Genomic DNA, 13,329 nt, shown 5'->3' with positions numbered 1-13,329 from the left:
TAGTTTTCTCGATATTTCTCAATTCTTCAACCCTCTCCTGTCCTTCGACGAAGCGATAGGTCTCAAGAGAAGATCCTGTGTACGGCTACAGGCGTCCTGACGCGCGTCCAACCCCAACGAATCGTCGACTTTCCATCAGACAGCATCCTGGTTCCTCTTTTCTCTGCTTCTTCCACCGTAGGAGGAGGGGGTGTGTGTATGTGTGTCTGTCCTCTGTTCGACTGCTCGACTCGACTGCGTGACAGCTCGTACGTGTCAGCGGCCCGGACTCTCAGCCTTTTTTGACGCCCGCCACCGCATCGACAGTGAAAATCCAACCCCCACTCTGCAACTCCCACTCACAGCTTCCACCGCGGTCCACGAGAGGGTGAGAGTCCAGGGGGCGTGGCCTGAGGCGCGAGTTAAGGGAGACTGGCGGAGCGGCGCGATTGGCGCGAGCTAGGACCGCCCACTCGGCTGAGAGGACGGTGGAGGGGGTAGGCAACCGTGCGGGTGCTCAACTGGTTGCGCGAATCTTCCAGAGATCAATATCTCGCCGACAGTGACGTACGCTGCGAGCGAAGGGCTTGGGGTCGCCACCTTGAATTTTACAGCCTTTATGGATTTCTTCTGGTTTTCTCAGGGTGTATCGGGGGAATTTTTGGTTGCAGGTTTAGATTGTCGGTCTGTTGGAGTGTCTTTGGTACAGGTTGAAGGAGATTTTTGGAATTATGAGAGTGAAATTGTGGAAATGATCGAGTATGGTTTAAGGTTCGATAAGATTCAGTTTCATCTCAATCAATTTTTATTGTTTCTGTGGAGCTTCAAAGATTCTTGGAAAAAGGTTAATTATACAGTAGCAGGTGCATTATGCATCAAGCTACCATGTCCAATATTAACTTACGAACAAATTAGTGTCCAATAGGAAATGTAACACGAGGCATCGTAAGTATCACAATTTTTAAGCAACTCTCTCCTAAAATTCGAGAAACCAGCAGAACCCAAAATCTCTATTCTTCACTTCCAAAGTCAAATAGGAAAAATGACACGAAGTATCTTAAAGCAGATCTCCCAAAAATTCAAGCAATCAGCAGAACCCAAAATCACCATTCTTCACTTCCAAAGTCAAATACAAAAAACTTGCACGAATGAAGTGAAAAAACAGCCTTTATGGATTTCTTCTGGTTTTCTCAGGGTGTATCGGGGGAATTTTTGGTTGCAGGTTTAGATTGTCGGTCTGTTGGAGTGTCTTTGGTACAGGTTGAAGGAGATTTTTGGAATTATGAGAGTGAAATTGTGGAAATGATCGAGTATGGTTTAAGGTTCGATAAGATTCAGTTTCATCTCAATCAATTTTTATTGTTTCTGTGGAGCTTCAAAGATTCTTGGAAAAAGGTTAATTATACAGTAGCAGGTGCATTATGCATCAAGCTACCATGTCCAATATTAACTTACGAACAAATTAGTGTCCAATAGGAAATGTAACACGAGGCATCGTAAGTATCACAATTTTTAAGCAACTCTCTCCTAAAATTCGAGAAACCAGCAGAACCCAAAATCTCTATTCTTCACTTCCAAAGTCAAATAGGAAAAATGACACGAAGTATCTTAAAGCAGATCTCCCAAAAATTCAAGCAACCAGCAGAACCCAAAATCACCGTCCTTCACTTCCAAAGTCAAATACAAAAAATGACACGAAGTATCTTAAAGCAGATCTCCCAAAAATTCAAGCAACCAGCAGAACCCAAAATCACCGTCCTTCACTTCCAAAGTCAAATACAAAAAATGACACGAAGTATCTCGAACTACCCTTCACTTCCAAAGTAAAACACGTAGTATCTGAAAGTAGCTCTCCCAAAAATTCAAGCAACCAGCAGAACCCAAAATCACCGTCCTTCACTTCCAAAGTCAAATACAAAAAACTTTCACGAATGAAGTGAAAAAATGAACGAATGACACGAAGTACCTTAAAGCAGCTCTCCCAAAAATTCAAGCAACCAGCAGAACCCAAAATCACCGTCCTTCACTTCCAAAGTCAAATACAAAAAATGACACGAAGTATCTCGAACTACCCTTCACTTCCAAAGTAAAACACGTAGTAGCTGCCAAAGTCAAATAGGAAAAATGACACGAAGTATCTTAAAGCAGATCTCCCAAAAATTCAAGCAACCAGCAGAACCCAAAATCACCATTCTTCACTTCCAAAGTCAAATACAAAAAACTTGCACGAATGAAGTGAAAAAATGAACGAATGACACGAAGTACTTTAAAGCAGCTCTCCCAAAAATTCAAGCAACCAGCAGAACCCAAAATCATCGTCCTTCACTTCCAAAGTCAAATACAAAAAATGACACGAAGTATCTCGAACTACCCTTCACTTCCAAAGTAAAACACGTAGTATCTGAAAGCAGCTCTCCCAAAAATTCAAGCAACCAGCAGAACCCAAAATCACCGTCCTTCACTTCCAAAGTCAAATACAAAAAATGACACGAAGTATCTCGAACTACCCTTCACTTCCAAAGTAAAATACGTAGTATCTGAAAGCAGCTCTCCCGAAAAATTCGAGAAACCATTAAAAATCAACGAAATCGCTATCCTCCACATCGAAATCACTGTCTGGTAACCGGTGAAGGAGGACGAGCTAATGTTTCGAACAAATTCGTCCCACAAACGGTGCACCAGTGAACCCTTAGGTATAAGCAAGCGTATGCTCGGTGTCGAGTCCGATATTCCACCCAGTCGGTTCTCTCCCCCTTGGTACATTCGTGTGTGTCCGCACGTGTTCCATCGTGAAATACTTTGCATCACCATTACCGTCGTCGTCGACTCCCGATATGCCCCCTTTGTACGAGAGCAGCAAGGGGCCATAGCCAGAGAGAGAGTTTCATAGTCAACTAGGCGTATCATTCGTGACGAGGCGGGTGGAGGGTAAAGGACGAACAGAGACAAAGAGGGGCCCCCATATATAGGCTTTTATTTGGCAAACATCGCCGATAGACGGGCCGCACAAAGGACGGCATTGTCGCGTATTTACGCGGACTGACAAACGGCCAAATACACTCTCGGTACGCTCGTCTCAGACTCTCTCCTACATTTCAAAATACACTGCGGAATTGTTCCTCGTGATTTTTCCCAGTATTATCGCTCTGTGTTGTGCAAAAATGGAAAGGGTGATTGAGACACTGATTTTTGGGTATTTTCGTGGACGAAGAGGGAAATGGGGAAATATTTGATACAGCTCGATTTTTGTAATTGGGATACTGATTTGGAGGTGTTTAGGCCTTTTCGTGGAAAATGGGTGAAATGGAATTTTAAACAGAAATTTTTATAATTGAGATATACCGATTTTTATGAATTTAGTTCTGTTGATGGACAAGTGTTAGGAGGTGTACAATGGAATGGAAATTTATGATAAATAAAGAATATGGAAAAATTCAACTTAGTTCAATTTTTATAATTGAGATACTGGTTCTTAAGTATTTCTGTTAATAAAACAAGTGTTTGAGGCTGAACGAGTTAGAAGCAAATGAGAAAGAGTTTAATGTACGTCAATTTGTATAATTAAAGTAGCAATTTCTAAGTATTTAATTTTGATAGTAAAAATTAGGGGAAGTACAGTGGAATAGAAATGAACAAAAAAGAAATAGGAAAAAATTGAATACTTTTAAGTATATTCAATTTTCTTCAGAAAAAAGTGCTAAGGGTTGAATCAACAGAAATTTAAAAAAAAAATTAGAAAAATTTAAACCACCAATTCCCAAGAAAAATCTTCATTTTTCACACTGTATAAATAAGAACACCAGATTTCATACAGAGGCTTACTCGTCCCGCTTCGAGACCAGAGACAAAAGGAAACCCTCGACTTTTTATTTACCAAATATGATTTCTATACGTACAACGAACGAGCAAACACCTCTCAACCGTTCAATATGTCAATTCCACGAGATTCTTGTCCGTCTGTCTTCCGTCTATTCTCCATTAGCTTCCTCAATTCGAACAGACTACACCCATGCAAAACACACATTTCAACGCTTAATTTCCATCCTCCCGAACAGGTCCGTTTAATTAAAAAGAAAAAGAAAAAAATTGTAATCTGAGAAAAAAAAGAATGTCACCTGAACGAAAGGGAAAGAATGTCTAAGCAGTGTGACACCTGGTCGAGAAAGGGGGTGAATCTCGAAACTCGAGCATCCCCCGCACCCGTGACAGTGGATATTTAGCACGGTTTTATCTCGAGCATAATAGAAATTAGGGAAACCCAGTGACCCTCGCGATTTCACGGCGCATAAAGGCAGAAAAGTCGCTTCTCCACACACACACACACATATACACCGGAATGAAATATGGTTCCTTGCAGGTGCATCCACCCTATTTTACCGCTCCTCCACCACCCCGGTTCACTGTACCACATTGTTCGGGATATGTGACACTAACGCCATCCGTGTAATTATGCCGATACGGTTCTGGCGTTGTTTCGTGACAAGGGGGGCGGCGAGGCATCCCTTGAACACCCTTTGGTCACGCATCGTCGGGGGTGCTTTTGCATCCTAACGCAAGCCGCGGATTTCTTTTGTTCGTTTTTTAGTTTCGAGTGAAATTTTGTGAATCGAAGTTTTGTAAGTTTTTCGGATCATCTGGAATTGCGTGTTTAGATGTGACGGGAGTTGTGGAAACGAATGGTTTAGTGGTTTGAAATTGTGCGAATTGTGAGGTTTTGGCGATGGTGGGACTGGGGATTTAGGTTTGTAACGTTGAGCGAGGGTTTTGTGAAAAGTGGTGGAATTGTTCTGTGAAAGGTTGAGGGGGTGTCTTCAAGTTGTGGAATTTTCTGTGATGGAATGGTGTTTGTTGAGGAATTGGTAGTTTTTTGTGTATTGGAAAGTGAAATGTTGAAGGAATTGCTATTTTTCGGGGATGACAGAATCGATGGAATTGTTCTGTGAAACGTTAAACAGATGTCTCTAATTTGTACAATGAAATTTGCCGAGGAATTGCTACATTTCGGGGATGAGAGAATCGATGGAATTGCTCTGCGAAGTATTGAAGAGGTGTTCTTAACTCGTGCAATGAAATTTTTCGAGGAATTGCCATATTCTAGGGATGAGAAAATTGATGGAATTGTCCCGTGAAATGTTGAAGAGATGTCTCTAAATTATGGAATCAACTTTATCGATGAATTGTTATCTTTTAGGCATAGGAATATTAATGGAATTGCTCTGCGAAATATTGAACAGGTGTCTCTAAATTCTGGAGTAAAATTTGTCCATCTCTCGTTACCTTTTAGTTATTGGAGAATTAATGGAATTGCTCTGTGAAATGTCGACGAGGTGCTCCTAAATTACGCTGAAACCAACATCACGCTATAAATATTAAACCTTCGAAAAGTTACTCATTACCGCTGTATCTCACCCTAAGCAACATTTCCTCCAACGTTCAGCCATCTTCGCGAAGCAATCTAATTAATCTGAAATACAATTTCAAGTAAATCCACGAAAGAACAAAGACAACTTTATCGATTCAATAAGATGCAAATTTCCTCGCGCTTCTTATCCTCCTCCCTTTAATAACACGAGAAGTGTAACGCGCACGATCAATTCCCCAGGAATAGAGAGGCGTTTGAAAAAGAGGAAAAAGTAGCTTAGGACCACCCTCGAGGAACTTCTATTTTTTACAAGCTCTCCGCACGTGGCCGTGCGTGCACCCTTTTTGGTCGCGCACAAAAGGGGTGTCCTCTGCGTCGTAATACGCGTCGAAGAATTCTTGGACCCGGCTACGGCATGGAGATTCACGGAAGGGTGGCTCCCATTTCGAATTACCGTCATTGATTACAAATTAGGCGAGACGAGATGTACAACTTGATCAGAGACATATTGACACGATGGAGAAGGGCAAGTGAAATTGTTCCCTGTCTTTTTTTTCAATTAATCTTATCGTTACGAGGATCAATGGCGGAACAGAGTATTTGGGCTATGAGACACTTGTTGCGATCACTTTGAAATTTTCACGCGAGGCTCGATTATAGCGATCTTCGAAATTGTTAAAGTGTACGCGGATCTTTTTCGTCGAGATGGTTAGAACTTTGGAAATTTAGATGTTCTCGTTGAGATCCCTGAAATTTCACGCGAGGCTCGATTATAGCGAAAGTGTGATTGCGAAATACTCAGAATTTTCGAAATTTGAAATACTTGTTGCGATCTGTTCGACATTAGGATTACGGAATTCAGTCGCGAGGCTTGACTAGGTATAATGATACTTCAAACTTGAAATTTAGTATTGTAAGAGTGAATTTTAATTGAAATTTTTAGAATTTCTCAAGTTTGAAATTTAACGGTGAAATTGTGAAAGGGAGAAGAGCGAAGGCTTCAATTGAAACGCGTGGAATTTTTGAAATTTCAAACTTAACAACAGTTATGTGAAAATAAAGCGAGCGAAGGCTTTAACTGAAAAGTGCAGAACTCTCGAAATTTAAAATTTGATACTAATGTTAGAAAAGTGGAATCAGAAGGTGGAAGCTTCGCTAAAAATCACTTCAGCTTCACAAACCACTTTCCTCGCTTAAAAATTCTTCTCTCTCTCCACTATTCGCACCAAATGCTCACCCAAACTTATCTTCTATCGCAGAAAAACATCTTTCAATCCCTGGAACTCCAAGGTACCTCTTACCAAAAATTGCAAACAGAAGAACACTTTCCTCGCTCGAAGATCGATCACGTATCGCAGTCCTTCGCCTTCTCTCCGCTGTTCACACGAAACACTCCTCCAAATTTCTCTTCTACCGTAAAACGAAACACGCCAAAGCATCTTTCGTTGAAAAGTCATTGGAAAATGACAAAAAATTGCAAACAGAAGAACGGTCGGAGTGGAAAAGCAAGTGGAGCAAAACTGGTCTACCTATTCGAACGCGGCGCGTGTCCTCAAGCTTGTTCGAAGGCCTCGCCACGGTCTTGGCGTGGCATTCCGCTCTGGTCGGCCCCTGATAAAATGTAATAACGCGTCCTCTTCAGGGCTGGCGCGCACGAATCCATCTTTCGTTAACGAGGGTGGAGGCTCACGATTGCGTCCCAGGAATGCGTGATGACTACTTTGCGAGGAATGCGCCGCGGCGCCCATACGCGAAACGAGAGCGCCGGGACGCTGGCGATGGGAGCAGCCGGTCTCTCGCTACAACTGCCATTCGACGCCAAGAAAACGTCCGTTCGATCTTTCCCTCTTTCTTTCGCCGCGATGGAAGACGGAGAGGGGACGATTCTATCAATTGACGTGAATTATTCGGTAATTGTTCGGAGATCCTGTCGCAACGAATTGTCCCGAGGGGTTGTTTCGCGTTTGAACAAGTGTCTCGTAGGGAATTTTAATTGTTGAAGAGAAGCAGGAAAGATTTGTAGATGGAGGATGTAGTTGTTGGAAGTTTGGTATTCTTTGGATTTGGAATTAGGTTCGAATTTGTGAGAATTAGATCAGTTTTGGGTTCAATTTTCTTTCAGAAGGGTAGAGTAATAGTAAAAAAGCACGCCATAGTGCAATTGAGTAAATTATTAATTAAGGAATTGCTATGAAATTTAAAGGGATGAAATGTATCTTTTACCTGCTCAATCGTTCTATCGAAACGAACTGTTTCGAGGGTTTTTCCGTCTTTGAAGAAGTATTTAGAAGGGAATATTAATTGTTGAAGAAAGGAGGAGGGATTTGGAGTTGCAGAGTTGGGAATTGCTTTGAAGAATTTGTTGAAAGTGTAATATTCTTTAGATTTGGTGAAATTTCTTTGAGAAAGGAAATAAATGAATATAAAAGAAACACAGAATAATGCGGTAAAGCAAATTTATTACAAATTACAATAAAGTAAATTTTGAAAAATACAATAAAGCAAATTTTTTAACTACAAAATTTAATATCTCTTACCTGCTCGATAGAATTATCGAAACGATTTGTTTCGAAGGTTTTCCCGCCTCCGAACAAGCGTTTAGAAGGGAATTTTAATTATTGAAGAAATGACGAAGAAAATGTTTGAACTTAAACTTAGGAAATTTCAAATTTCCTTGAGAAATTTATCGCAACTGTAAAATCTTTTCCAAATAGAAAGAAACTAACACGATAATCCACTCTAGATACATCTGGCAATAAATTCTCTCACCTGTTCGAACTAAAAAAGAAAAGAAAAGAAAGAAATTCGAAACTTATATTTGAAAAAATCCAATAACAAACTTCAACGCGGCAAAAGTGAGTAACAAAAACGCGACGAATCAGAGAGAGGTCTCTCCTCGAGCTCGTTTCAACCGACATAGCGAAAAAGTTGAGGAAAAAAAAAAGAGGAAAGAAAATGATAAATCTCTCTTTGATTGCACGACGGATTATATAAAACATGGTCGGTTTTGTAATCTTTTTTTTTCCCCCGCTCGAGCCAATTAATCTTTCTCCAACCCTTTGAACGTTGTCGACGTCGACGCTGTGCTTTTCCGAAAGTTTTTCGCAATTTTTCCGCCAGACACCTCGTCGACGCCTTTTCGATTCGTCGCTCGATGTAAAGGGCACACACACGCGCGCACAGACAGATAGAGAGAGTCTCTGTTGGAAAGGAGAGAAGGCGAGGATGGGGCACACGGGCAGAAAGCGATTCACTCGATACTTTCTTCTCTCGTACCCTTTTTGGCGCGCGCGTTCACCAGCGGACGCGATTCTTTTGAGGTACGCGCGGCTAGGTAACGTTACTCATGCGGAAACTCGACGCGTATTTAGAATGCTTTTCCGTGGAAAAGGCGACACGGATGATACGGAGAAATTTCAGCGGAAGGATCTCCCACTGGGGAATGAAATATTTCTTTGAGAAGGTTTTTCGGGGGTGGTGGGAAGTTTAGGGTGGCGAAATGGTTTGGAAGTGAAGTGATTTTCATTTGGATGAATTTTGGGTTGGAGTTAACTTTGGATTCATTTTCGAACGATGCAGATTTTTGAGGTTTGAAATTTGAGAAGTGTAGGGTGGCGAAATGGTTTGGAAGTGAAGTGATTTTCCTTTGGATTGGAGTTAACTGTGGTTCATTTTCGAACGATGCAGATTTGTAAGGTTCGAAATTTGAGTATTTCAATTGTGAATGTTTGAAGGTTGAGTGTTTGCAAATTGGAAGTTTAGATTTGAATATTAAAAGCTCGAAAGGTATTGAGAAATGGTTTCATTCGTAAAAATGAATTCACGCAAAATATAAGCGTGAAGCAACCAGGAGGTTTCTGTGAATAAAAAGAAAAAGTACGGTCTAAATATTCATATACCTTATGAATACATTTCTATCTCTTTGCCATTCAAATCTTACCACGGAATCTTTTCCTCTGTTCTTTCCTTCTAGTGTCTACAATCTACACTTTGAAGCAACACTCGCACCGAGAATACTGCAGCCTCCGTTGCATATTCATGAAGAATCATAAATTAACAATCTTTTCTTTCAGCCTTACACTTCCAGCTTCCTCTCCCGAAAAAGGAGATTGATCTTAATTACTTCAATCATTATTAAATCCTCAAGCATACATCGAACAATACTCCAATTCCCATTGCACATTCATTATCTATATTTTCTATCAACCTTACACTTCCAACTTCCTCTCCCAAAAAGATTCATTTTAATTACTTCAATCATTATTAAATCCTCAAGCATACATCGAACAATACTCCAATTCCCATTGCACTTTCATTATCTATATTTTCTATCAACCTTACACTTCCAACTTCCTCTCCCAAAACGATTCATTTTAATTACTTCAATCATTATTAAATCCTCAAGCATACATCGAACAATATTCCAATCCCCTCTGCATATTCATTATCTATCTTTTCTATCAACCTTACACTTCCAATTTCCTCTCCCAAAAAAAGAAATCGATCTTAATTACTTCAATCATTATCAAATCCTCAAACATCTATGAAACAGTACTCCAATTTCCATTGCATATTCATTATCAATCTTTTCTATCAACCTTACACTTCCAACTTTCTCTCTTAAGAAACAAATTAATTTTAATTACTCCAATCATTATTAAATCCTCAAACAGCCATCAAACAATACTCCAATTCCCATTGCATATTCATTCCCATTAGTAAATTAACATCTTTCCTTTTAGTCTTACACTTCCAACTTCCTCTCCCAGAAAAACAAATGTATCTTAAAACACCCATCAAACAATACTCCAATTCCTACTGCACATTCATTCCCAATCCTAAATTAACAATCTCTCCCATCAACCTTACACTTCCACCTTTCTCTCCCGAAAAAAGAAATGTATCTCAATCACTCCGATCATTATCAAATCCTGAAACATCCATCAAATTCGATTCACGCCACCCGCTCGTCGAACACCTAATTCACCCTCTATCTATTACTCCGTTTCACTTCACCTACTCTCAAAGAGCAGTGTAAAAAAGTAAACAAAAATCGAGGGACATCCAGTGGACGTTTCGACAGTGGAGCACGCGATATGGCCACTCTGCAAACAAACGATCCTCTCCAATCCCCTCTAAACCCTTCTCCAATCTTTCTACTACTTGAACCCTCACCCCCCGTCGAGGAGAGGCTGATTCGCGTGGAATCGAGCGACTTCCGGCGAGAAACCGAGGAAGGTGAGCGTCAGATCGCGATTAACGGTGAATAAAAAGCTTCAAAGGGCGATTTTCCGCGCGTTTGACTCAAGACACGTGCCGCCGCGTGCCAACTCGTGCGACCTTACACGATCGCCGCTCGCATAGGAACAACTTGTCCCGTATTCACCAGACAACCGGTTCTTCTGTATATATCTCGAGCCCTTGCTGTTTTTCAGATCGCCTAACGCCGCTTCATCGACTGGGGATGGGTTTTTAGTTAATCGTTCGTGATCATCTTTGATACTCTGGTGTAACGGGGTGGATCAGGTTGGATGGAACAAATACTGCAGTCTCAGAAGGTAAGGTAGACGTTTTTCTAAATATCTTTTTTAATTTATTAACACGATAATTATTTTATACACTGTGGAACTGTTTTAAACGTCTTTTTGGTATTGAAATAAAGTCAAGTCAGAAATTGAAGTAAAAGTTTTGCCAATTTTATGGTAATCGTATTTCTTTTTCATTCGATTGATTTCTATACCCAGTGCTCTAATTCACGAGCCTCAGAAGCCAAAGTGACTAACTCCGCTATTTCCAATTTGTCTAATTTTAACACTGAAGCATGTGATGCTTAATTTCCATCGATAAAATTCCATCGATGATTTCCATGCTATTTCCAATTTGTCTAATTTTAACACTGAAGCATGTGATGCTTAATTTCCATCGATAAAATGAACGTGACAAATTCTTTTCCATGGAAATAGTCGCTTAGACTTCACGATGCTTCAAATGAGCATTAACAACGACCAGAAAGGTCAGTAAAAATGTACGTATAGTAGATTTTAAGGCAATAATTCGACAATTGTATTTCTTTTTGAAAAAACTTTATTCTACGTGTACCAATTACAAAATTGAACGATACAAAGAACAATTTGACGTTCTTGTGTGATTGCAGAAATGGGCAGAAATTCGCGGTGTTTGCCGAAAGCACGGTTCCCAGGTTTCCTGCTGGTTCGACCCTTGTTTTCCAAGCGCGAGCAATTTCAGAAAGCCGGTCACTTTGCAAATAGTTGCTCTCGTTTGCGAGAAGGCCATGAAGATTTCATAGCGATCGTTCTTCCTATTCAATGATCGCTTGGGGTGGCCGCTGAATGTATCGTATTGACAGAGGTCACGTGGCGCTGGCGCATCACGTGCTCTCCTACGCCCATGGGAAACTCTGTTCCAGCGAGATCGGTCTCCGGTGGAAGTTGGAATTCTCCTCCCAAACAGTTTGGTCCGTTTTGCGCTGGAATACGAGAGAAGGAAGAATTTTACTGGACATTCAAGTGTATTATAAATGACCGAAGATAGAAGAGAATTTAGGAAGAAGAGAAGAAAGAACGAGAGTGTTAAAAGTGAATACGTGAAAGATTGTTAATTTAGTTCTTCGATTAATTATCAACTTTTAGTACGAGTTTAATATGGAAATTTGGCTTACATTCAAGTACTTTAATTATAGAATAATCAGTGTTTCTTGGTAAATAACAATTTAGATGGTAGTTTATAATTATTGGAAGTATTGAGTGAATTTGTTACATGCTTCAACTTAATGAAATAGCTCGATTTATTAATTTTGCATTGAATTAACAATTTCGTGCAGCAGGTACTTTAAAATGAATCTCTACAATGAATTTTTCATTCCTTTACCATTACTCATAGAGAGTAGATAATAAAATCAAGTTTCTACTTCATCTTCAAGTACTTTGACTGCAGAATAATCAGTGCTTCTTGTTAAATAATAATTTAGATGATTGTTTATAACTATTGCAAGTCTTAAATAAAATTATTGTACGCTATAACGTAATAAAACAGATTAATGTGTTATTTCCTTGAATTAACTATTGAATTCGGTAGATTTGTCGGAAATTGTTTATAACTTTTATTAACAATTAGTAAAATTAATGCTTTTCTTGTATAAATTACAGGTGGACCTTACAGAGCACCATCAGAAGCAAGGAAAGGTCTTGAACATCAGGAGAAACGAAGAAATGCAATTAATTATGAAAATATCAATTGTTTATTGTAAAATTATTGTGCAAAATGTATATTTTGTACAAAATGTATATTACAAAAGGTTACAATATACCAGTATTGTTTTACAGCATTTTACAGTCTATTTACTTCTCCTTTGCGTACCAAATTCACTTCCTTTTGCAAAAAACCCTATTGTTTAAACAATATTCCATTGCAAAATTGAATAAATTAATGCCAGAAACCACCAGGAATGCGAAATCATCGAAAAATTCGAAAAAATCCCGAAATTCTAGCGTAAACTACGGAAATTACGGAAATATTTCGAAAATCGCGCGAATATACTCGTTCGGTGCTCGAGTCCCCGAGAATTCCTGGAAATGACGTCATTTCTTGGAAATGACGAAAATTCCGAGAATCGACTCGATTCCAAGAATTGACCAATGGCCCTTTGAAAATTTCGGTCCTCGAGAATTCCTGGAATTTGGTCAGTTCCGAGAATCGAGTCACTTCCAGGAAGTGACCTCCTATCATATCATGTTCGCCTATTAGAAAGTCGATTTTCAGCCAAAGGGTCTTTGAAAATTTCAGTTCTCGAGAATTCCTGGAATTTTCGTCATTTCTCGGAAATGACGAAATTTCTAAGAATCGAAGCGATTCCAAGAATTGATCAATGGGCCTTCGAAACTTTCAGTTCTCGAGAATTCCTGGAATTTTCGTCATTTCTCGGAAATGACGAAATTTCCGAGAATCGAGGCGATTCCGAGAATTGACCA

Source organism: Habropoda laboriosa, unplaced genomic scaffold (assembly GCF_001263275.1).
Source record: "Habropoda laboriosa isolate 0110345459 unplaced genomic scaffold, ASM126327v1 scaffold87, whole genome shotgun sequence".
In the NCBI taxonomy this organism is placed as follows: domain Eukaryota; kingdom Metazoa; phylum Arthropoda; class Insecta; order Hymenoptera; family Apidae; genus Habropoda; species Habropoda laboriosa.
Note: the sequence above shows the minus strand (reverse complement) of the source record.